General features: G+C 42.9%; 1 long non-coding RNA gene across 1 annotated transcript in view; it reads right to left on the minus strand.

Moving 5' to 3' along the window:
- Nucleotides 1-1,908: 1,908 nt before the first annotated feature.
- LOC128344561 (uncharacterized) overlaps nucleotides 1,909-25,635 on the minus strand; it is a 34,163-nt gene continuing 10,436 nt past the window's right edge. Inside the window, exons 2-3 of the long non-coding RNA XR_008315915.1 lie at nucleotides 10,128-10,291; nucleotides 1,909-6,761 (exon numbers count right to left, since the gene is read on the minus strand). This is a non-coding gene — a long non-coding RNA (uncharacterized LOC128344561). The remainder of the gene's footprint in view (nucleotides 6,762-10,127; nucleotides 10,292-25,635) is intronic.

Consider the following 25,635-nt stretch of genomic DNA (forward strand, 5'->3'; position numbering starts at 1 on the left):
ATGAATGTAGGGGATGTTTTCAGAAAGAGTTGAATATTGTAGTTTACTTAAAAGACCTGCGGAGAAGCCTATTTCTACATTGCTTACCTAGGTGCACCTCTGGTTATGTCACAGGGATTTTCAAAATTGCGCTCTTGCAAAACATACGAGGTGTGCCATGTATTGCAGACCTTGTGCAAGCTTAAACCTGTTTCTGCTAGTGCAGCACTAGTCTGGGATGTAAGTGGCAGACTTAATGCAACTAACTAGCACAACAGCCTTTCATTAGCACAATGTCATTGCACATGAGCAGCATTAGTTAGGGGTCTCAGCCATCCTAACAGTCCTGGGGATGTTGCAGAGGCAGGCTGTTGCAAAACTTCTTAAAGCAGCAAAGGGGAATTTGCTTCATATTACTTCCATTAACCGATATGATCCATAAGCCTAACAGCAACAGAAGGCATCAGGATACCACTGCTGCAGACACAGAAGCAGTAGCACCACTGTTGTTAATCGAAGCAGTGTTCCCCCATTGTGGCAAATGTGGGAATCAGAGGCTTCTAAAGTCTCTAGTCAACAACAGTAGCACCCCTTAGACTTCCATTGCCGTTTGGCTTGCAGATCATGACAGCCATTGTTTCCAACTCTCAGAAGAGTCAGAGCAGGAGGATTCTCCTGCTAGTGAGGGCTCAGAGGCACAGCAATAGGATTTGGCAGGGAGACCAGACTCTGGAGCTGACGATTCACAACAGCTGCCAGACATGATTTCTGATGGGGAGGAGCCTGGGATTTCACCTGTCTTGAGAAGGCGTCTCAAGAGGCAAGCTCAGTGGCAGTCACGCAGGCGTAGGAGATCACAAGAGAGGAAGCCGAAGTGCTGACTCAGGGAAGCCTGATTGGCTGCTGGTTCTCTTGAGCCATATATTGAGAGCCAGCATGGTGTAGTGGTTAGAGTGCTGGACTAGGACCGGAGAGACCTGAGTTCAAATCCCCATTCAGCCATGAAACTAGGTGGGTGACTCTGGGCCAGTCACTTCTCTCTCAGCCTAACCTACTTCCCAGGGTTGTTGTGAAAGAGAAACTCAAGTATGTAGTACAGCGCTCTTGGCTCCTTGAAGGAAGAGCAGGATATAAATGTAATAATAATAATAATAATAATAAAATAATATATATTTAACAGTCTCTCACTTGCTCAGATGCTGTTTGCAACTTTCGCTGGCGGCAGACAATGTGCTATTTAAATTCCAGACTTTTCTGCGCTCCAGTTTGCCTTGTTTATGCTTTCCTGCTTTGTTCCGTTAATTCCTTGTTCTGCTGTCTTTCGCTCGTTTCATTCCTTGCTTTGTGTTTTCTTTTCACTTATTACTCAGTTATTGTTAGAGTGGGGGTACCTAGTTCAGTTCAGGGGGACTTGATTCATTTACTATTTTCTTTGTGAGCCTTTTCTTTTCTTTTCTTTTCTTTTCCTTCTTGCAGTTTCGTTGCTGCTTTCTGTTATCTCACAGGGGGAGTGCTGAAGGGGGTTGTAAATCCTGTTGGGTTAGCCGAGCTAACAGATTTATGACACATAATGGCCTGAGGGTCACACAGCCCTCAGGGACTTATTTTTGAGAGTCTCAGTCAGCTACAGAGGGAAGGGGAGATTACCAAAAACTGCTGTTCACCCACTAGAACCAATGAAGAATTAACTGCACTAGTGCTTTGTTAGGCTGGATGTCCATGCACGCACGCACGCATGCACACGCGTGCGTGCGCGCTCACACACACACACACACACACACTTGACTACGTGATAGTTATAGCAAAGGAAAACATTTTTTAGGCAGGGATTTGTTTGACAACACAGGATTTTGTTGTGACCCAAGAGGCAGGATACTGCAATAATTTGGATTCAATTAAAACAGCCACCTCAAAACCTACAAATTAGTATTTAGACATCTGAGATATTTATTCAGTTTAATTCATCACATTTTGAACTTTTTCACAAAGTTATCAGTGACTTTTGAGAAGTCATCAGATATTTTTATTCTCCCTTCAACATTGTTCGCTTTACAGTGACACAAAAAGATATAATTTCCATATGCTTGGTGCTATGAAGGCTAACTCTAGATGACAAGTTTTCCTTGTTAATATAACCTTGAAACTACAACCTTGCTTTATTTTATAGAGCACAGCAGTTCTGTGCACAAGGATTTAGGAAGCTTATATCTAGCTAGGTTTCTGCAAATAAATTACCACTCTGCATAGTTCTCAGCTGCCTTTGTAGTTTTACTCATTTTTTGTTGTTGCCATGCTCAGAGATGCCTGTGCCCCCTGACTTTTCTTACTTGGCAGAGGAAACAAACAAGAGAAAATAACCAGATTAGTGGTTCTTTACCACCTAGCACAGCAGGTCTGTTCCCAGAATAATGTTTTCATAAGGTCTACAATATATACTGAGAGCTGAGCTGCCACAAGCCAGTTTAACAAACACCCTGGTATGGGTCTTGTGGTATCAAACAAGCACATACAGTTTCTTTCCCTCAGTCTTACTCTTTCCACAATTATAGCTGAGTGCTTTATGTGGTAGCATTGGTCCATGTTTTCTCTGATTAATTTGCTCTCCTCTCTGATGGTTTGTCCTGTACACAGTATCTGCTATATGTTATTTTTGGTTAAAGAGCTTGACAGTTCAGAAAAATTAGATTTTTCCCCAAGGCTGGCTCATGTACAATGTAAGGCCTACCAAGCCAAACACAGCCAGCCAGCCAGCCACGGCCTGATGGGTGCTTGATAAGCCCCATACATAGCTGATTGGGTTCATTTGGCTTGAAGATCACAAGTTGTACAGGCTTAGCATTGTTTGTGGGCTGGGGGAGCAAAGGAAACAGCCTCTCAAATTTCCCACAAAGTCTGGAACCAAGATGTAAGCTCAGTTTGTCTCACAATTTCATGAAAACCTAGCTGGAGCACATCGATTGAATGTAAAAGGTAAGGAACAAAACAGAAAGAAGACATAATACTACAAGCCCACCCATGCAAGACCCTGGCAAAAGATCAAAGGAGAATTGCGGCATGCTTTTGTTGTATCTGGGCTGGTTTTGACAACACATCCTCTGGTCCATCCTGATCACATGGGAGGGCAATGTAAGTGGGCATGTCTCCCCCTGGTACACTGTCCTGCTTCTTCATGATTGCCCCTGCATGATTATGTGGCAGTCAGAAGGTACCCATTACCTTATGTTCTTCTGCCCTTATTAAATTGGATTATGTCTTATGTTCTTATGTCTGGTGGCTATAGGCCACCTCCAGCCTCAGAGGCATGCTGCTACTAAATACCAGTTGCAGGGAAGCAAAGGCAGGAGAGGGTGCAAGCCCTCACCCCCTGCCTGCGGGCTTCACTGTGGCATCTAGTGGGCCATTGTGTGCAGGATGCTGGACTAGATGGGCCTTGAGCCAGATCCAGCAGGGCTGTTCTTATGTTCTTAAGGTGCACCAGATGTGTGTGGGGGTGGGTGCGTGGGACACGTGCACATACATTCCTCCTTCAGGCTTTTAGGATGGGCCAAAGGGTGTATTGTCCAAACCAGCCCAAAGTGAAATGAGAACACAAGATGATAATGAGAAGGCAAAAAGAGGTAAATTTGAATCTCACAAAAGGGATGGAAAGATATCTCCACAAATCAATAGCTTCAGTTATTCTGTATACCTCTGCATCTTTCTGCTCTAGTGGGGTAAATCCCACCAAAAATAACTTTTCAGACCCTCGAGTCCAGGAAGATGATAAAAGCTATTATTCTGATATAATCATTATTAATCTTTCACTCGTACCTATCTGTTCTTAAGAAAATTAATTCCATATGCTAATATTTCCTAATAAATTGAAAAGAAACCTGTGCACAGCATTAATGAATCACTTAAAGTCTTCTGTGCAGTGCTATTTCCAGATAACACCCCCGCCCCAAAAGGCATAATATAAACATGCCCTTGGTAATGGGTACAAAGATAATTATTCTAACTATGCCTTGGTTTATAATAAAAAACCTTTAAGGTACGCTAATTGGATGTTAAGATGGGAATAGTTAGTCAGTGATCCCAAGGCATCATAGCGGATATTAGAATACATAATAGTATCATCATATTACTGTTTTATAGTCAATGATTTTATTTCCAATACAAACTCGATTCAAACCCTCTAAAGTATTTCTGTTGACTCAAAAAGACTTCATCACAAGCCTATCAATGGGCAGTTTGGCACTGGACATCTTAGGCAAATCTACACTGCTCACTTAAACCAGTTTCAAACATATTTTATGTTCATTACTTCCAACCAAGGAATCTCAGAAACTAAGTTTTGTGACATAGTTAGCACACCAGCTCTAGCAAAGAAGTCTCAGTCCTTTACACAATTCCAGTTGCCAGAATTATCTGATGGTTGCCATGACAGTTAAACTACTTTAAAGGTAGTTTGCATTTGAAGTGAAGGCCATCAGCTTGTCCTTCTTGTTCATCATAAGATAAGAAGAAATACACAGAACAAAAATGATTTAGTGTGGATGAGTGCAAACATCACAATACTGGGCTGGGCTCTTGTGCATGTGTCCTCACCTGTAATAATGAAAATACTGGACACAAAAATATGGCAGCATGGGTAATAGTGCATCCCAGAAGATCTGGGAGTGCAGGGAGGTTCATATGGGAATAGGTTGCAGGACTCAAGCAATTTAGGGCTGTAGCACCAGCACTTTGAACTGAGCCCAGGAACAATCAGCCAGTGGGGCTGGTTCAGTCGATAGATGTATCCACTGGCCTTCTGCACTATGTAGGGAGGAACATATGTTCTCTCTTCTCTCCTACCTGGTATGTTTTCCCACCATTGCATAATCATGTGGACGGGGATTGCCTGTACCAGGGATTCTCAACATTGGGTTCTCAGATGTTATTGGACTTCAACTCCCATAATCCCCAGCCCCAGTGGCCTTTGGTTGGGGATTATGGGAGTTGAAGCCCAATAACATCTGGGGACCCAGCGTTGAGAATCCCTGGCCTGGACCACCTCTCAAAACGTGAATTAAATAATAATAAAATGTAGTATTGAATTCATTTGTCAAGGATTGGCTCAGACAAACGGTCCCCATATGATTATGTGGCAGCTGGACAGCACACTAGATAAGCAAGGGGAGATGTGCATGCTGGTACTCTTGTCCCTTGTGATGTGGAGGAGCCAGCATTTGTATTGTCCAAACTGGAGGAGCCGGTTCAAGGAAGAGCCTCCCCAGTGAGGCTTGCCTGGCATCATCACTATGCTCTTTTAGGTGAAGACCTTCTTATTCCGCCAGGCTTTTAAAAAATCTTTCCAAAAATGTTATTGCAGCTTTTTGTTTGCAATGTGCTTTTAATTGTTTGTTTTATTCTACTGATTTTTGTTTGTGAGCCACCCCGAGAACAAGTGTTAGGAGGCAGCCAATAAATAAAGCTATTGTTGTTAACTGTGAACTCAGTGAAAATCTTTACAAAAGGAAGGAATGTGACTCCTATGGTTTGCATCTGATAATAATGTCTGCCACATTCTGCACAGCCTGAAGTTTCTGGACTATTTTCTTCAAGGGCAAGCTCATCTAGAGGGCACTGCAGTAATTCAGATAAGATTTTACAGTAATATGGGTGCCTGATCTTTATTCTCCAGAAATGAGAATAGCTGGTATACCAGGACAAGCTGGTAGCATGTATTCCATCCCACTGCTGCCACCTGACCTTTCAAGACCAACTTGTAATTCCAAAATATTTCCTAACTACAAAAGTGCTCCGTAGGGAGTGTGACCCCATCCAGAACTGACAATACAACACATCCTGGATCGACAGAATCACCTGTTGTCAATGACTCAGTCTTCTCTGGACTCTCTTTGTATTTTATCATCCTTCATTGAGCCCATAAAATTTATAATAATCCAGACTGGAGCAAGCCTGGGTTAACTAAAGTAAGCCCGGTTACTAAAGTTAAAGCCCCATTACTAAAGTAAGCTTGGGTTACTAAAGTAATAGTTAAGATGTCTTGGAGGCAAGATGATTTTAACTGAGCTCCCTTTCCCTTTTTAGCCCACTGTGACTCCCAAAAATATGTCCCTGAGGGTTTTGCAGCCCCCAGGCCATATATTCAGAATCACAAGTGGGCTAAAAAGGGAAGGGGAGATCCGTGAAAACCGTCTTGCCCACACATACACACACCTTTTTTCGGCACACATAACATTAGTCTGGATGTCAGCCTATGTCTTTTAATATGCTCTGATGTATAATGTATGTTTAAATTTGAAAAGTCAAGGCCAGTTCTTATGACAGGTTTTGTTGTTAGTATGTTGGTACCATGCACTGGTGGGAATCGCTGATAATGTGGTTACTTTCCATGCTAGCACTGTTCCTTATTAACAATATATTATATTTGCTCAAACTGGCTATTTAGCACTAATGGCTTTTGTGCAGCCTTTCTCTCTTCTAGAAAGGCCCTAAGGTTAAAATGTTGTAAAGTATTTCTATGTCTTCAGTTTGCTCAGGTCTTTTATGGAAAGCATATGCTTTCCACATTTCTTGCTGCACCATGCCTTTATTTTAGCAAAGGGTTTACTGTTCCCAGTATAATATTGTTACAGATGGTCTTTAACCTTGCTTCATTTTTTAAAATATACATATTACATCTCCTTGTGAACAAGAAACTACTTAGCCACATAATGTGATGAAGTACAACTATTACTTCAGGCTGTTTTTCTTCTCCTTAAAAGATACTTCAGTTCCCACAGTGGAGTTTATGCCTGGGAAGGAAGAACCAAAAGTACATTTTGATTAGGGTTGTGCGTTTTGTTTTGTTTTCTGTTTTGTTTTTGGCCCGAATCCGAAACAACGCCATTTTGTTCTTTGTTCGAAATCAGCCAATCCGAAACACCCCAATTTTGTTTTTTGTTCGAAATTGCAAAATCCAAATCCGAAACGTTTTGGATTTTGAAAAATGGCCCCAGGGAAAAACTAGTGGGTGGTGGTGGTAGTGCCAGATGGATGGAAACTACCACCCAAGTTTCAGAGTAATTGGGCAAAGGGCTGATTTTTGGTGAATTTTTGAAGTATAGGATTCTTTTCATAGGGAAGAATGGAGGTTTCAGCAAAAATATAGCTTCATGTTGGGGGGAAAGGAGTGGCCCAGAGCAGAGTAGGGTGGGTGGTAGTGCCCAGTGGTGGCAAGGAAGCTGCCAGAATTATTTCAAAGGAATTGGGCAGAGGGCTGATTTATAATAATAATAATAATAATAATAATAATAATAATAATAATTCAATTTCTATACCGCCCTTCCAAAAATGGCTCAGAGCAGTTTACAAAGATTAATAACAAATAAGATGGCTCCCTGTCCCCAAAGGGCTCACATTCTAAAAAGAAACATAAGACACAAGATGTAATGGAGTTTGCGCATCTGTAAAGTTCTTCCCCATAGAGAATGATGGACCTCCATAATTCCTGCCCCATAACTGCACTTGGGGGGCACCAGGGTGGTCCAGAGTGAGTGGTGGTGTAGAGCACATAGGGTGCCAACCACCCCCATGGGTTGCTAACCCATGGGGTACTGGCTTCTGTTGTTTCTCAGATGTTTTGAGTGTAGATTCAGATTCTCTGGTAGCATATGAGAGTGGATTCATGCTTTGTTGTTGAAAATCTCATATGCTACCAGAAAATCTACACTCAGAACACCTCAGAAACAACAGAACCCAGCACCCCATGGGTTAGCAACCCATGGGGGTGGTTGGCACCCTATGTGCACTACACAACCACTCACTCCCGGTCACCCCAGTGCCCTCCTGGTGGAGTTATGGGTCTGCTGAAACCTCCATTATTCCCTGGGGGTGGGGAACCTTAAAGAAGCATAAATTTCAACAATTCCTAAGAAATCAGCCCTTTGCCCTATTCCTTTGGAATCTGGGTTGTGGCAGGCACCCCTTGGGGCACTGCCACCCAACTCACTGTTTTGCCCCTCAGGCCCCCTTTCTGCCCCTTTTTCAAAAATTCTTTAAAAATAAGCCCTTTCCCCAATTTGTTTGGAATCTGGGTGGCAGCAGGCACCCATTGGGGCACTACTACCTGAACCACTCTTCTGCCCCCAAAGCCCCCTTTCTGCCCCGATTCCACCCCAAATAACATCAACATCACACATCAACAGCAGAGCTTTGGAAGAAAATCAGGCAGATTTCCAAAGGTCATGCACATCCACATCCCCCCCGCCCAAAATTCAACTGATCTACACACAACAGTGTGAAACAACAACAATGAAATGCACACTGCCCCATTGGGCAATGAGGGTAAATGCACACTGCCCCACTAGCCAATGAGGGTAAAATTTACCCTTAAATTTGCTTAAAGGGAATAAGGAGGCAATTGCCAGCAGATCAGCCCATGCTTTTGCTGGCCAATCTGCAGGCTGGAAGGGCTGGAAATTCAAACAGATGTCAAAATTCAAAATGGAGACTGAAGGAGAAAGACTCTTTGCGATTGCAAAATGGAATTCCAAAACAGCCGAAACAACAAAACGTTTTGTATCCGAAACAGGGATGTTTTGTTTTGGCTACAAAATTTTCTGTTTTGAGCATTGGGTGTTTTGTTTTGGCTACAAAACAGCCGCAATGGCCTGTTTTGTACACAAAATGTTTTGTATCCGAAACAAAACGCACATCCCTAATTTTGATATGTAAAGTGAACAAATACATGACTAATTTGGGATATTAGTGTAAAAAACTGAGGACTCAGAAATCTCTCATCCATTTATTTCTGCTGTTTTTTTTATTATATTCCTGCAAAACTAACAGTGATGTACGTTCTTTTGAAGAAATCTCAGGGCTTTGAGCATGTACTAAAGACAAGTAATTATTATTATTAATAAATTTGACTCGAAAATGATAATGTTTCTTTTCTAAGGACTTTTCATCAACTCCCACAGTAAAGCATCTAGTAGTTCCCATTAACTATAGTTTTCTTTCTGATGTGCAGCCTGCTATTTTTATATTAGCTCATTGTCTGCAGTGGTAAAATATATACTGTATATCCCATATTGTTGTACATTGAACTGTGAACCCATCAAAGCAGGATCTACTTAATTCCTTCCACTTTAATCTATGGCTATGATGAGCATACTACTTTAAATGTTCTCACATAAAAAGCTATATATCTGATTGTATTAATTTGTTACATGGTTTTTGAGTTTCACTGGGTTCCAAAAACTCTGGCTGACATCCAGACTAAGTTAGTTACTCAATAAGACTACTCGAGAGTTACTCCAAAGGACTACTCAATTTCAATAGGACTTTTACTGAGTAATTTAGTCAGAATGTCAGCCACTGTAAACAGGGACGCACCTAGGTAATTTTGGAGTCCGGACCTCAAGGGCTTCGGAGCCCCCCGGGCTGGGGGGTAAATCAAAGCTCTTTTTAAAAACATTTTTTTAAGTGCCACTGTACGGCAGGACGGGAGCTGCCAGCAGGTGTGCAGGCACAGGGGAGGGAGGCGATGGCAAATGTTCCTTTTCTGAGCCTGCCTGCCTCCCAAATGACCCATTGGGATTTTTTCATCCCATTTAGGGGCTCTCTGCACATGCAGTGCATGCACAGAGGCCTGAAATGGCCCGATAATGGCCTGATCTGCCATTTGGGAGGCAGGCAGGCTCAGAGAAGGAGCTCTTGCCACTCTCTCCCTTCCCCGAGTGCCCACACACCTGCAGGCAGCCCCCGTGCTTTAAAAAAGATTTTTAAAAGATTTTACTTGCCCAGTGGGCATGAGGCAGTGGCAGGGCTCCGGGGAGGCCCCCAGAACATTTAGAGGCCCCCTAGGAGGCCATGGACCAAATCCCCATAGTCCATGGCTAAGTGCACCTCTGCCTGGAAAGAAACCTTTTTTCCTAACTCAGAAAAGGTTAATGGCAGATGCCCTGTTGTAGTTGCACTGTGTGTGTGATGATGCCTACACATCATCAAATGAGCTTTGCACAAGCTAGGGTTAACCAATCCAGACCAGGATTAACCAATCCACACATGTTCTTTCCAAGTATATCCCAACCATAAATTTTGCTTTCATACTGTTCTTTTGCATGTCATCCATGGCATTATGCCTAATCTCTTGGAGACGATATAGACAGGTGAAATACCTTGCTGCACAGCCTTGCCAGTTTTAACATGTGCGTGGGTGATTTCTTAGACTTCAAGTGGAGACTTGCCAGTTTCACAAAACTGAAGATGAAATGCATACCTCTCTTTTCCCCTCTTCCTATTTTATTTTACGACTTAACACACAGAGGGATGGAGTGTATACCTTTAAAAAAGCAAAAAAGCAAAAAGGAAGAGTTAAAAAAAAGGGGATCCATAAAATGGGAAGGGTTTTTATTACTGCACAAAAAGAAGACCACCACCACTACCCCCTTTTTGGAAAAATAGTTATATAAAGTCCTCAAAGTTTTTTTCTCTTTTCTAAAAAAAAAGGGGGGGGCACAATCCTTGTGGGCTGAGCCATACTGTACATATTGAGAGTGAGTGGCACAGCTTCAGTGGAAATCTCTTTCCACAGCACAATGGAAACATGATGCATAGGACTTGCTACACCAGTGGGGAAGCCTGTGCACATCTCTTTTATGCTTATCCAGCTGGTGCTTTCTTCCCTGCAAGTTACATAAGCCATAGGTCCTGAAGGGAAGCAATAGCTGAATGAACACAAGGGAGGTGCATGTAAGAGGGTGAAGGGAGTTCCTCATGAACCACTGACAGAACAACACTACTTTAAAGAAAAATATTTTGATTTTTCACAAAGCAACTAAGGGCTCACCTGACTGAAGACCTTCTCTATATGACTGAAGAATGGATAAAATCTCCACCACATATATGGCAACATGAGACCCAGTTGTAACATGCCCCAACTTTTCCATCATGCAGAGGATTTTCAGCCAGCCACGTGGGTGAACTCCCCCTCAGTAAAAACTGTATGCTGTTTGTACTAACAACCCATCACTGCTCTCTAGAAAGGTTTGGTGAATGATCCATATGTAAAATGGAATTTGGAGTATGGCTCATTTTCTGAGATCTTATAGGGCATCTCCTGCCTGCCTAGGGCAATGTGTATACACTATAGCATAGCTAAATTTTGGATTTCAGCCAGAGGTGGGAGGGAAATACATACCAGCCTTAAATGGCATGACCCACTTTCATTGAAATAACATCAAAGAAAGGCCTTTAGAGAAGGAATGAAGGCTAAAGCTCACCTTTAAGAAAAGACTACACAGAAAGTCGAAGATCATCCTTTGGGTTGAGTACTGAAACTTCAAACACTGTTGCTAACTGTACTTTTCTGGAAACCATGTGCAAGCATATATGTGTGCATGCACACATACACGCACACACTGCAACATTAAGCACTTCATCTATCTATCTATCTATCTATCTATCTATCTAAGGCATACCCATCGCTAATCTCATGTGTGGCAGCTCTCATGAAAGTTCATGAGCGAGCTGCTGGGAGGGGGAAAGGAAAGCAGCAGCGGTGAAGATAAGGTGCAGTCCAACGGGCAGGGAGATGAAAGCAGCAGCTGGTGTGGGGAAAAGGAAAGCAGCAGTCGGGGCAGGGAAAAGGAAAGCAGTGGCTGGAGAGGGGAAAAGGAAAGCGGCGGCCGGGGCAGGGGAAGAAAAAGCAGTGGAGGCATGGGTGGAACTACCATTAGGCAAGGGGAGACAGTTGTCTGGGGGCTCCACTGCCTTGGGGGCCCCCCCAGGGACACCTCACATGACTCCCCATTGCCCCCTGCCCAGCCCCAAGGCCCCTCAGCCACTTGCCCTGTTTGCCTTCTCTCCTGCTTGTTCTCCTGGCCAGCAATCAAAGCAGCAGACAAGCTGCAAAGAGCATCTTTTCTCCCTGCCTCTCAGCTGATCAGTGGGTGGGCGGGGCTTCCAGGGAGGCCTTTGTGTAGGCCTCAGTGAAGCCTGAACTGGAGTAGGCTTGCAGGGAGGCCCCAAGCAAGCAAGGAAGCAGGCCGGCAGAGTGGCCCCCACAGCTCTCTGCAGCAGACCCTCTGCCCAGCCCAGCATTTGCCAGGTAGAATATGAACTCCTTTTTGTGGTTACCTTTCCCGCCCCCCCCCCCCCATATATAGGGATCTGCTTGCCATATGGCTTGGATATGGGGGGGGGGGAGGGACCGAGAAGTCTCTGAATATTTATTTTGAAACAGCTTGGAAAATTTGCTGACTTAAAAAAAACTATCTAAAAAGTCCTATAAGTGGCTTGTTTCATGGCAGAAAATTATAAAAACTTCTGGAACAAACAATATTATATTTATTTTATTTATTCATTCATTCATTTATAAATGCACTTATGTTCAAGTTGTTTTGCAACCCAGAAGGTCTGAGTGAGAACTGTGAAACATGTGTGGTGCTTTTATTTTGTTCTTCTTATGTGTGAACTGCTCCCCAATAACTCGCAGGGACTTCAGGGTAAATCTGGCCAACATGTGAATGCAGCACCTCCATTCCAGAGATGTGTGTTAAAAGGCTTTAAAAGCCTCCTGTGAAAAACCTCCTGCAATCAAACTTTACTGAATTTGTTCAGAATTCCGGGAAAACATGCATAGGCTCACACTGCATGGTTGAAAGTCTCCTTTGCTAATCTGCAGTGAGGGTCCTATTTTAATAATTAGTGTTTCTAGTGTGTTCTAGGCATTAGTGTGTTCTAGGCATTAAAAGTAGCACAAACATATAGTACTCAATGTATATCACTATATATTGTGAAGTGTGTGTGTATTCAGTGAAATGTATTTCTAGGCAGCATACTTATTTTGAAATATCAGACTTAAATCCTTGAGGGCCTGGGGTGTGCGGAGGCCCTGGACTTTGAGGGGGGGGGATTTTAAAATCTTGTCTTTGGGCCCACTCCAACCTTGCTATGCCCCTGGGTGGAGGAAAAGGAAAGTGGCAGCCAAGGCCGGGAGGAGAAGAAAGTGGGGGGTGGGGGGGTGGAGAGAAGCAAGCAAAGAAGAGAACTAGAGCCGTGGATGCTCTGTGCCCGGCCCAGCTAGTTTATATGATTTATTGCAAGTAGATTACAGTAGGGATGCGCAAATCAGCTCTTGCCACCCTCGAACTGGCCCCAAACCGGTTTTAATTTGAGCCAAGCTGGTTCCCCCATTCGAGGGGGTAAAACTGAACATGCCTGATCCAGTTCGAATCTTGTTCGGATTCAAACTGAACTTGGCAAACCGGTTTTGTGCACATCCCTAGAATATGTTTCTGATTGTTTGCCCCACCTCAATGATAGGATGGATAACAAAAGAAAAAGAAAAACAGAATAACATCTGATCACATGAAACAGCTTCTATACTCCACTGACTTAACCCTGAGCTTTCAAAACCCAAACAGACAGAATGTAAAATGATTATGAAAAGTATCAGGCTTGATTTGGCAGAGTTAGACCTGGCTCTGCATATCAGGTCAGATAAAACCCAAAGCAGTTCAAAGTGGGCTGTTCAAAGCACTAAGCAGTTCAAATGCTTAGTGATTGGAATCCAAACTTTTGAAGCAGCTCTCAAAACAAGTCCAGAGGTATAAAGACCACTCCATCTCTTTTGCCAATGGCATCCCTACTAGTCCACATACTGCCATTTTACATCATGTGCTGCTGTTCTGGGCAGTTATCTTCCCACTGTGCTTAGAAACTCACCCATCCCAGCCCCATACCCCCTTCCTCCTCCTCCCACAACAAATCCATTTTATTTCATTATTTATATTTATGCTTTCGGAACTTTTGTTGAAAAGCGGTATATAAATATTCAACATATTTGTATTCGTATCTGACTTCAGCCCAATCTCTACTGCAAATTATTCAGGTAAATATTTGGGCCCAGGAGGACAGGGCTGATGGCTAAAGGGCCATCCCTTTCCTGTCTACCAAACCCAAGTGGACAAAAACATTAACAGGAGGACTGAAACGCAGGAACTTCCAGATGGGCCTCTGTTGTTTTGTGGCACCCAAAATTGTGGCCGTCGTACATGTGCAAATGGTCTCTGCGAGGTCCTGGGCCATGCCAGGCCTCACAGAGGCCATTTGCGTATGCGCAGCGGCCACCATTTTGGGCTCCATGCCGAACTACGAAAGCCCAAACGGGCTGAAAAACTGGCTGAACAGGCCGGAGGAGGTGATAATGGAAGCCGGCAGGGGGAGGGGGAACCTCCGCAGCCACACACACCCCACTGCCCCAAGGAACTCCCCCAAAGGGGGAAAAGGTATTTTAAAAAAATGTTTCTGAATAATAATAATAATAATAATAATAATAAATTCAAGAACCCCCTAAGACCGAACTGAACCTGGGTGGTTCGAGGGGATGCCGGCCCCAACTGGTCTGGTCAGGTTCAAGTCCAGTATGGACTTGAACCGAACCGGGCCAGCCAGTTCCGTGCACATCCCTAGTTAGCCCTTGATTCTTCGCCCCATGGCAAGAATCACTGAGCAGTCTCTTGTCTGCAGGTTTCAGGCCTCTGTAAGCTCTGCAGCTAGACAGCAGGCACTTGGGATGCGCACATGAGCAAAGATCTGCTGGTTAGGAAAAGCTTGTTGACTCTCTGTCCGGTGAGCTCACTTCTTATAGTTGCTCCATCATTTGATCTCCATAGAGTTTATTCAAAATATCACCATCCTTCCTGGATCACAAAAGGTGTCAATTGCTGTTACTCTCTAGATCTTGTCTTCTAATTATTGATCAGTTCAGGATATTAGGTCAGTCTAGGGTAAACAGGATCTGGGTTCCATCTCCTATTGACTGCTGTTGGGAAGAATATTGTTCTATTGACATTCCCAAAGCAAATCTGCATCTCTGAGCTTGCAAATGGGCAACTTCCGCAGACTTTCTGGCACCTCGTCTTCAAGAATGTTAAAAGTCAAAGGTGTTAGGAAAGAAAAAGCAAGGATATATGTGTGAAAGAGCAATTAAATCATTTTATTTTGTGTACATCTACCTAGGGTGTAATTCTAAAAACGGCAAGAGGATATAAACAATGCTTCTAATTCCACATTGCAAACATCTCCTTAGAGAAAAGACAGGATTATCCCCTGTCTTTTCAAAGTAATTCACTGAATAGCAAAGCAATGACCAATGACTATTGTAAATGTTCTGTAAGAGGAAATGGGAGCTCAGCTCCTAGCTTCCCCCAGAGACATTACTTGAGAGCAAGGTCCAGACAATTTTAGGAGTTTAATCATTTCACTCCATTGAACTCCTGTTGCAAGGAGTTCAGTGGTGCTGGCAAAGATACGGATCTCAGCCCAGCCCACTGGACTATGAGTTCTGGTCCAACATGAATGAGCTGGTTAACAACATATCCAAATTGCTAGTGTGTGTAAATCTTCCTAACATGCATCTGTAAAGGCATTCCACAGTGATGGCATTTGGATATGTGTCTGGCCATTGCGTCTCTTGATTACATGTTTCACAAACATTGAGAAACAATGCTGGATTTCCCCTACCTTCACAAAGCAATTACCATCTGTCCCAAAGCCAAGTCATGTACTGGTCAGTTCATGTACTGGTGTCATGTGCTGGTGTCGGTTCAGCTGAGTTCAGGAATTAATTGATTACTTAATAAAATAGAATCAGACACAGGCCTGGATTTCACATAATTTTGGAGTGGAAACTCTGGGTCTAATGTGGTAGTCAGGTTAGCCACAGTGAAAGAAGGAAGGAAGGAAGGAGCACTCATTGGTGGAAGTCAGCAGAGGATCCCTCCCCTCCCATTACCTGAGTATCATTCTTTCATTTCTATCTAGATATTTATTTCTCTGAGATGTACCCGTGGCTAATCCCATGTGTGGCAGCTCTTGCGAGAGTTTGCAAGCAGCAGTTGACTAGCCATGGGGACGGGGGAGAAAATGTCAGTGATGCCGGCTGGGGGGGGGCAGTGGTGGAGACTGGCCGGTGGAGGGCAAGTGGTGGCTGATGGCAGGAGCAAGCGGCGGCTGGCAGGAAGCAGCCGGTAGAGGACAAGTGGCGGCCGGCTGGAGGCAGCCACAGAGGGCAAGCAGCATCCAGGCCAACCAGCCACGGAGGGCAAGTGGTGGCCAGGCTGGCCGGCCTCAGAGGGCAAACGAGCTGAGAGGGGAGAACAAACTGGAGCTAGGGTGGGGAGAGTGAAATGGGGCTGATGGGAGAGGAGACAGGGAGAACTAGGGGTACAGATGCTCTGCGCCAGGTCAGCTAGATCTTTATAATTGTCTTAGTTTAATTTGGTTTCAGTAGTAGTAAAAATAGTGGGAGGCCTTAGGTGACCAACTTAACTTACCTAGGTATGAAGTAATACTCATATAAGTAATACTTGTATGCAAGTTTATGTAAATATATAAATATATATTGTGTATCTTGGTACTGTGAATATTGTAATTTCTTTTGTAATTCCTTGCGACTTTACATTGTGCATGTGAAACAGTTTGTGTTCCCCTTTTTCGTTGTATTGTTAATGATGACTTTAATATCAACCTAAACCTAGACCCAGAAGACTCCCCTGCATCTGGCTTGTTCCACAGCTTACAGACCAGATATAAAAGGGCTCCTTCACCTGAGCTTGGCTAAGATCTTAGATATCACAGCAGGAGAAAAGTTGTGTGTGTGGGGAGGGTGCCTTGGAGGCTGCACTGGCCTGCCATACAATCGTAGAGCTGGAAGGGACCCTGGATCCTAACCCTGCAGTCCAACCCCCCTCCCAGTGCAGGAAACTAACACTGCATCCTTCACAGATTGTTGTCTTGTCTTTGTTTGAAGACCTCCAGTGATTGAATGCCCATCACTGCATGAGGCAAACTGTTCTACCACTGAAAAGTTCTCACAGTCAAGAAATGCTTCCTAATGCCTAGCCTAAATCTCTCTCCTTGCAATTTCAACCCATTGGAACTCACCACAATCTTTTCTCTGGCTTGTTTAGGAGCTGTAATGCTCAAAAGCAAGTTGATACTCTTCCACTGACTTGCAAACCCCCAACCCTACATCTGGCTATAATAGTGCTTTTCTTTCTTTTTTCCTACCTTTCAGACTGCCATATACTTAATCAGGCCATTGGTCTGGAAATGCCAGAGATGGAATGTGGGCCTCTTTCAAGCAAAAAATAAAATAAAATAAAGTTAAAATAAAATAAAATGTTGCCCCACCCAACCCCATCATACTTCCTCACTCATCTCCCCTGTATGTATGTATGTATGTATGTATTTAAGTAAGTAAGTAAGTAAGTAAAACAAACTAGTGGGGGGGGGCAACTTGGACTGGTTGGATGCTGGCAACCTCATCTCTGAGAACAGAACAAAGGGGCAAAAGAAGCCTGAGAAGGTGGGGAAGGGGAGATGCCGGTAATAAGGTTATGCCTACTGTCCATGTAGGGTGGTTGGGGGAAAGCCATGTACCACCAGGGTAACTGAGCACCTTCTAACACATCCCTGGTAAGGACTCCCAACATAAATGCAGTCCAGTGATCCCAACATAAATGCAGTCCAGTGATCTCAGAATGAACAAACAACCACATTTGTGACCCTAACATCCAATGAACTATTATGCTTGTGCTCGCTCTCTCTCTCTCTCTCTCTCTCTCTCTCTCTCTCTCTCTCTCTCTCTCTCTCTGAACATGCCTTCCTTTTTTTACTCTCCTCCTTGGTTAAACAAAAACAACTCCCCAACCAGTTCCTTACTGCCCCCCACTCAAGTCAGCAACAGCAATGGCAGTGTTGTTGGCCATATATTATTGCCCATATTAAAGCAGTGTGAAATGAGGAAAGTAAACCCTTGGGAAATGTGGAATAAGGTAAGCTCTTGGGAATCTCAGGAGAGAAAGGCCACCCACACTTTTAAAACTAGAATGGGGGGAATCCCAACAGGGAGACACCCCAACCTTCTCCCAGCAGCCTAGCCACCCCAACAAGCAAAACTAAACCAACAAAAACAAGTTGTTCTAGTAAGAACTAATCAGCCTACTTTCCTTTCACTGTATCTACAACTGTATCAAATTTGGTTCAAATTGGTTAGACAGTTCTCAAGTTAGTGCACTTGTGCCTCAAAGATTCACGGGGTGAATGACATCGGGGTGGATGATATCATCATAAACTACACCACTGAGGTGTCCCTACAGCTGCAGCAAATTTGGTTCAAATCGGTTAGACCATCCACAAATTAGCCTGCTTGCGCCTCAGATGTTCATGCAGCCACCACCTTGAATTGCAGTGGATGGCATCATCACACTTCACACCATTTGGGCATCCCTCTGTGTCCATACAGCTGTAGCAAATTTGGTTCAAATTGGTTAGACTGTCCACAAGTTAGTGCACTTGCACCTCAAAAGTTTATGTCTGCCATCTTGAATTGGGGTGGATGACATCATCACAATATTTGCCATTGAGGTGTCCCCTACATCTGTAGCAAATTTGATTCAAATCAGTAAAGCAGTTCATAAGTTAACTCACTTGCATCTTAGAGGTTTATAGTTCCGCCATCTTGAATCAGTGTGGATGACATCATCATAAACTACACCACTAAGGTGTCCCTGTGTGTCATTCGCTACAACTGTACCTAATTTGGTTCAAATCAGTTAGACAGTCCACAAGTTAGCCCAATTGCACCTCAAATGTTCACATGTCCACCATCTTTAATTGGTATGGATGACATCATCACAAACTATGCTTTTGAGGTGTCCCTGTGTGTCCCTACAGCTGTAGCAAATTTGATTCAAATCATTGAAGCGGTTCTCAAGTTAGCCCACTTGTGCCTCAAAAGTTTACGTGTCTGCCATCTTGTATCGGGGTGGATGACATCATCTCAAACTACGCCATTGAGGTGTCCCTATGTGTCCTCACAACTGTACCCAATTTGGTTCATATTGGTTTTCCAAAGTTGATGGCGGGGGGGTGGGGGACACACGGACACTTGGACATACACACAGAATGTTGGGTGATCTCATAAGCCTACTGGAAAGTAGGCTAAAAACAGTTCAAGGGCAACTGTTGCAAAAACAGTGCAATCATTGTCTGTTGCTGCTCCTGCTCAACCAGGAGGATCAGCAACACATCTATTTCTAATGCCTCACAAACACTGACTGCTAGTTGGACTGGAGAGAACTCTGTCGGTTCTCTGGCTCCGTCCACTCAAACCCTCAACCAATTAAAAATCACTGCAGCCAGCAGTGGTGGGTGGGCAGTGCCAGTGCTTCTTGTTGGGAGGAATCCTGAACTTCCTCTTCACATTTCAGCTTTTTCCTTATGACTGGAATTCATAACTGGAATTCTCTTTTGTATTTCATTTTGGAAACAATTCAGTTCCAACAGGGTTAGCAGAGGGCAGCGAACAGAGGCAAATAGAGACAGGGTGAGTCCCTATTATTCCCATTTCTGTTTGGGTGTTTCAAATCAACTAGAGGAGACCCAAACAAATATATACAATCTGCATTGCTGGTTCTGATGCCCATGTGATATGAATAACAACATACTTTCTTCCATGATTTTTTTTACTGAAGTCCAGGTCTGCAGAGCATGTATTTACCCAACATGATTAAGGGCATAACAAGTCATATCTCATATATAAGTCAAGGAATTGAATTACTAATAACATTTCTTTTGAAATAAACTGATTTTTTGAGCTTTTGCATCAAACAAGACCAGTGTTCAAATGATCCCAGATTCTGGAGTATAGCTGGAAGACTTTTCAGTTTTGGTTAAAAGATCTACTTAGCAATATCCATCTGCTTAGTAATTCTGCACTAATATTCAGTGTTGTGGTTGTTAAGTTGTTTATGCAGCTTGCCACTCATTTTCTTTTTTTAAAAAAAAATTTCACAGCATGGAAATCAATATTCATGTTATTTAGATCTTGCTCGTTTTGGCACATTTTTATACATCTAAAATTTGCGCCAGGAAAAGGGAGAAGGAAAACATTGCTAGAATCTCCTAGGTGGATAGGGAAAGAATTTCATAGATATTTCAAAATTTAGTGCTAGTGATTTTTTTCTTGGTGCGGGTGATCCATCTGCCGACAGCGTTGCTGCTCACATCTGAAATGCAAAGTGCTAGCTGTGTGCTGGGTATTAATTCGCGGTGCATAGTAATGTTTACAAAGCAAACTCCCTTGGGATTTTTTTATAGTGTGGGACAATGTAGGGAAGCATATTGCTTTTCTCATTAGCTTCTGTTTCTGTGTATATATTCTATACTCACTACATGCCCACAGGACAACATCTTCATTAAAAATAAAGTCCTTGATAAACAAGACCTTATCCAGCTATGATTTGTATTATTTAACACAATAGGAGCACTAAAAAATCCACATCCTGCAGCTGATTAATCCATGAGCAGTACTTTTAATACCAGAGATTTTATGTGAATGAGGCCAGTGCTTCTTAGCTCTTTATCTCTGGCATCTAGTGAAGCAGCTAGGTAAGGTATGAAAATCCAGTTTCAGCATCTGGATACACAGGAACTCAGCACGATATGTTCAACAGCATTCATATAATATGTTTACCGATTTTAGCAGCAAACGTGGATGAACTCCATGGTCCAATTGTGAACAAACCCACACACAGACATTCTCAAATATATACCTATGTACCACACCCATAACTATTCTCTCTCTTGCTTACATGTCCCATCCCTTGAAGCAATGTAATGTATACCACCACAGCAACCATACCCTAACCCTTCCACCCATATAGCTCCAAATGAGGTAAATATTCCGTTCTCTAGACCCATTCTGCTTGCTTCTTCCATGACTACTTGGAAAGCTGCCATTAGATCTTTAATTTCCTGGCTCTGTAAGAATTGTACATGTCCTCCCACCATGAATTTGTCTATGATTATTTTATTAGACATGGTCAAGAGGGGGCTATGGAGGACCAACAATGGTGTGTATTTGAGAATGCCTAATTTGTTACGTTTGTTTGATTGCTAGAGCATGCATGGGTTTTATATATATATATATATATTTGTAGTTCAATGAGTTATTTAAATTTTAAAAGGCTGGTATTTATCATTTTATTTTTTGCTTTGTAGAATATAGTTTGGATTACCCTTATTCTCAATATATTATGAATGTATTTATTTTATTTGAGAATGGTGAATTGTTATATTAGCTTGGATATTATAGGAGAGAGGTACTGAGTGGATTGTCCTGGGCCTTGTGCTGTTCAATATTTTTATAAATGATATGGATGAGGGAATATAGAGGGAATGTTTATCAAAGCTGCAGACAACAAGAAGCTGGGAGAGATACCTAATACCTTAGAAGACAGAATCAAGATTCAAAATAATCTGGACAGTCTTGAACATTTGGCCAAAACCAACACAATGAAGTTCAATGGAGTCAAATGTAAAACCTTTCTTCTCAGTGAGAAAAATAAAATTCAAAAGTATAGGATGGAGGAGACCTGGCTTAGGAACAATAAAGCCCACTTCACATGTTAGGTTCAGTACTCATACAATCTGTGTACAATGTACACAGGGTAGGGTACAGATATGTACACAGGTCTAGTCAGTCACATGTTATGTTGAACACAAGTAAAGAAGTACACTTCCTATCTGTGTCATAAATTTGTGGGCCTGCATCCAGGTTCACTTTTAATATGAACTCAGGTACAGTCATTCACACAAAAATTACATGAAAATATGAGTATAGAATCTCAGTGTAGTTACTGTACAATGTAATAGGGCTGAATAAGCCCTGAATAGGTCTTGTATGTGAAAATGATCTAGATGTCATTGTCTTAGTGGACCACATGAGCCAGCAGTGTGATGAAGCTGCTAAAAAAGCAAATGCAATTTCAGGCTGCATTAACAAAGCCATAAAGTCCAGCTCATAAAAAGTAATAGTTCCTCAAGCAATGGTAACAGCAGCAACGCTACCTGCAGTGCCTAACATGCAGTTATCCCCCTGGATAGGTTTATGAAAACTGTGGTGACTAAGGAATCAAAAAATGTGTTAGACCACCAACCATTTCCAGATCCACACAATTTTGACTACATAATAGGGAAGTTCACATAATGAGAACTGGGTAGGAGATGATTGGCAAACAAGAGTGTGCACAGTTCTTGAGCTAGGAGATGCCACCTACCCTAGTTCAGGAGCTGTGCATACTCTCATTTGCCAATCATCACTTAAAATCAAGGTTGGAGGCATGAGTGGTGATCGTGTGTGTAGAATCCAAGGGAAAGAGCTGTGTTATGTAAGGACAAGCCAGTGGAGTGGAATCAGGAATATTAATAGTTTAATGAAATAGATACGATGTACAGATACGTATAGTATCTATTCCATTAAACTATTAATATTCCTGAGATAGTCAAGCCACCTAATGGAGCAGTGGGAAATAACTTGTCTAGCAAGCATGAGGTTGCCGGTTCGAATCCCCACTGGTATGTTTCCCAGACTATGGGAAGCACCTTTATCAGGCAGCAGAGATATAGGAAGATGCTGAAAGGCATCATCGTGGGAGATGGCAATGGTAAACCCCTCCTGTATTCTACCAAAGAAAAACCACAGGGCTCTGTGGTCACCAGGAGTCGATGCCAACTTGAGGGCACACATTACCTTCACAGATAGGCAAGTGCAGACTGCTTTTCAGTGCTCTTGCTGCTGGCTGTTTTTCCCCCTCAAGCCCCGCCTCTATTCCAGGATTGGAATACAACTAACTAAAGCCCCATTCAAAAGCCAGCCTGGATCAAGGATTTGATTAACCAAAAACACCATTGGGTGCTCAGCGGCAGTTGGGCACTCTGATCCTTCACATGCTTGCTATATGAAAGCCACTCTCCCAGTGCTGTTTCCCATGTTGTTGTGTCTCTTTCCAAATGGCAGACTGTTAGTGGGCTGGATGGAAGTGTGAGTTGTGCTGTCTAAAAGGAATAACTTTAGTACAGCCTCATCCACTGACCACCACTTGGTGGTGCCTTTTTCAATACCTTGCAGTCCACAGGTCAAAGAACTACTAGGACAAATTGTGTGAAATCACAGCCTAGATAAACTCAGAATCATAGACTTGGAGGGTCTTTGCTCAAGATGACCAGCATGGGAAAGCCCACACCCTCCTTAGGTAGTTGATTCCATTGTCGAACTGCTCTTACTATGTAGAAGTTTATCTTAATGTTCAAGACCAGGCTTGTGAAGAGTGCTATAATGCCCTCTCTCATTTGACTCTTCTCCAAGCTAAACATACCCAGTTCTTTCAATATTTCCTCATAAAGCTTATTTTCCAGCTTGCCCCCTCTCCTGCATTTGTATGTCCTCCTCTGAATCCATTCCTATTTGTCTACATCCTTGCTAAAGTGCAGCATCCTGTCCTGTCCTAGTGGTAGCAGATGAGCCCTGTTCTTCAACACCACAGGCACTGTTCAGAGGCGTAGCTAGGGGAGAGGGGGCCCGTGTGTTTGCCCCTCTCCCCAGCGGCCACTTGGAGTCAGGGAAATAATGAAGAAAATAGGGAGGGGTGGAGCTGAGCACCCCTCAGGAGATGGGGGGGACCCAGGTTCTTTGAACCCATCTGCTCAATTATAGCTACGCCTCTAGCACTGATGCAGACCCCTACAGCAACACGAGCAGTTCAGAACTGCCTGTGTTGCCCTGTACAGAATGTCCGCCAATGTATTTAATATCCTATTGGTTTTCAGGGACATGTTTAGAGTCATCCCATGATTCAAAATCCTGCATATAGAAAATACTGTACAGCAATTTATCCACTGGGTATTGCATAGATTCCTTGAGAATAATGCATGAACTAAACCATTTGTATGATTCACACATGAAAAAGCAGGCTGAGAAGGTCAAATTGAAAAAAAAAATCCATTTGCCAAATCAATTCAGGACATCAATAAACTTAATTACTGAACCAAATCAGCAGGGCTTACTGTGTGGTGAGTACGTTGAAAACATACTTTTAAAAAGTAAATTTTAAAATTATGTTCATTTCTTTTTTTAAAGAGTTGTGGTAAATATCTCCTTTCTGACCACCTGGACAACAAAATATAAATACAAAACTTTATTTCAGCTGAAGCTTTTCCTATGGACAATATTTCATGCAGCAATACACATTTTATATATTAGGGAAAGACAGTACACATCCTTCTGTAACTCATTTCCATCTATTGTTACTTCTAGGATGCCTCAGGCCTGATTCAGTTCCTCCCTGGGGTGGGGTGTAGCTAATATTCTTGGTTCAATTAATATTAGCACACACTATTGGTCCACAATACTAAAACCTTTTATAATCAAATAATACATCTGCTGCCACTGTATTCTTGCAGGCTTTGAGTTTTGAAATATATTTAAAGTCAGTGTGGGCACTGCTGGGGTACTTTTAAGCATAAATTTGTACTTACCTCTGCTCCAGTCGCTCCAGTGTTTTGGCTTAATATGCTGCTCCTTTCACCAATTAAATTAGACACTCAATGAAATTAGTCAGTTTAGTCAACTAGTATTCTCATTTCTACAGTATTTCAGAACAGGCCCAGGGTGATATAATGGAAAGTGCACTGAACTTGAACCAGGGAGATCTGGGTACACATCCTAGCTTAGCCATGAGAAATGCTGGCTGGCCTTATATTAGTCACTACTTCTCAGTCTATGTCACTTTCCAGACTCCATCCAAAATGATGGATAGTATAACCCTGCCCCCCACCTATGCATGGCACCTGGAGCTCCTTGGAGAGATTTCTCCAACCTTTAGAGACATTGTCTTCACACAGTACCAAAAAATGTTACTCCCAAGAAAAATTGCTCTTGTATATCACACAAATGAAGGAACTTCCGTACAAGGCAGCACCAGCACCATTAGGAAATGTTGCTTTTCTCTCTTCAATTGCTGCCCCTAATTATTCCCCTCTGTCTATCCCACAGAGGTGGAACAGAGAAGACAGCTATAATATTTAGAAACCCATCCATGTTTCCTGGCATACCTGAATCTGAAGCTCTTCCAAATCCGGTCTCATGAATTTAATCACTGAACAAATGGAATCACTGACCAAATTGCTGTCCCCTGTGCAAGAGGAGGTTTAGAGCAGGGATTCTCAATGTTATTGGACTTCAACTCCCATAATCCCCAACCAAAGGCCACTGGGGCTGAGGATTATGGGAGTTGAAGTCCAATAACTTCTGGGGACCCAACATTGAGAATCCTTGGTTTAGAGGGCTGAGAATACTCAGGCTAAATTTTAGGCTCAGCTTAGCCGACACAATTAACCTCCTCCCCCCAATCTAGCCCCCAGCTGCTGCCTTTCAGGGATATTTTTTGGTAGTGCCGGTAAGTGTGCATGTGCCACCTCTTGTTATGGGCAGCCTTTGGGATTTGAGGTTAGATGGAGTCCTCACCATGCAGTATCTTCCTGCATACTTTGGAGAGTCCATCTTTAAGGACTCTGGCTATTATTTACTCCTGCTGATGGTGTTCCCAATGCAGCCACATGCTGGAGACTCAGCATCCTAGTTGAAGTGATAAATGCTACAAATGCCATCTAGTTGCAGAGACAATAGATTATATAATTGCAGGCTGTCCAAATGCTTAAACTACAACCCACATTAGTAATATTAGCAGATATCATAAGGCAGCAAAAGTGGAATGTTGGCAAACTGGATCCAATTGTAAATGGAGAAGCAATGCAGTCCCGTATTATATATACCAG

The sequence above is a fragment of the Hemicordylus capensis genome, chromosome 1, assembly GCF_027244095.1.
Source record: "Hemicordylus capensis ecotype Gifberg chromosome 1, rHemCap1.1.pri, whole genome shotgun sequence".
NCBI lineage: Eukaryota > Metazoa > Chordata > Lepidosauria > Squamata > Cordylidae > Hemicordylus > Hemicordylus capensis.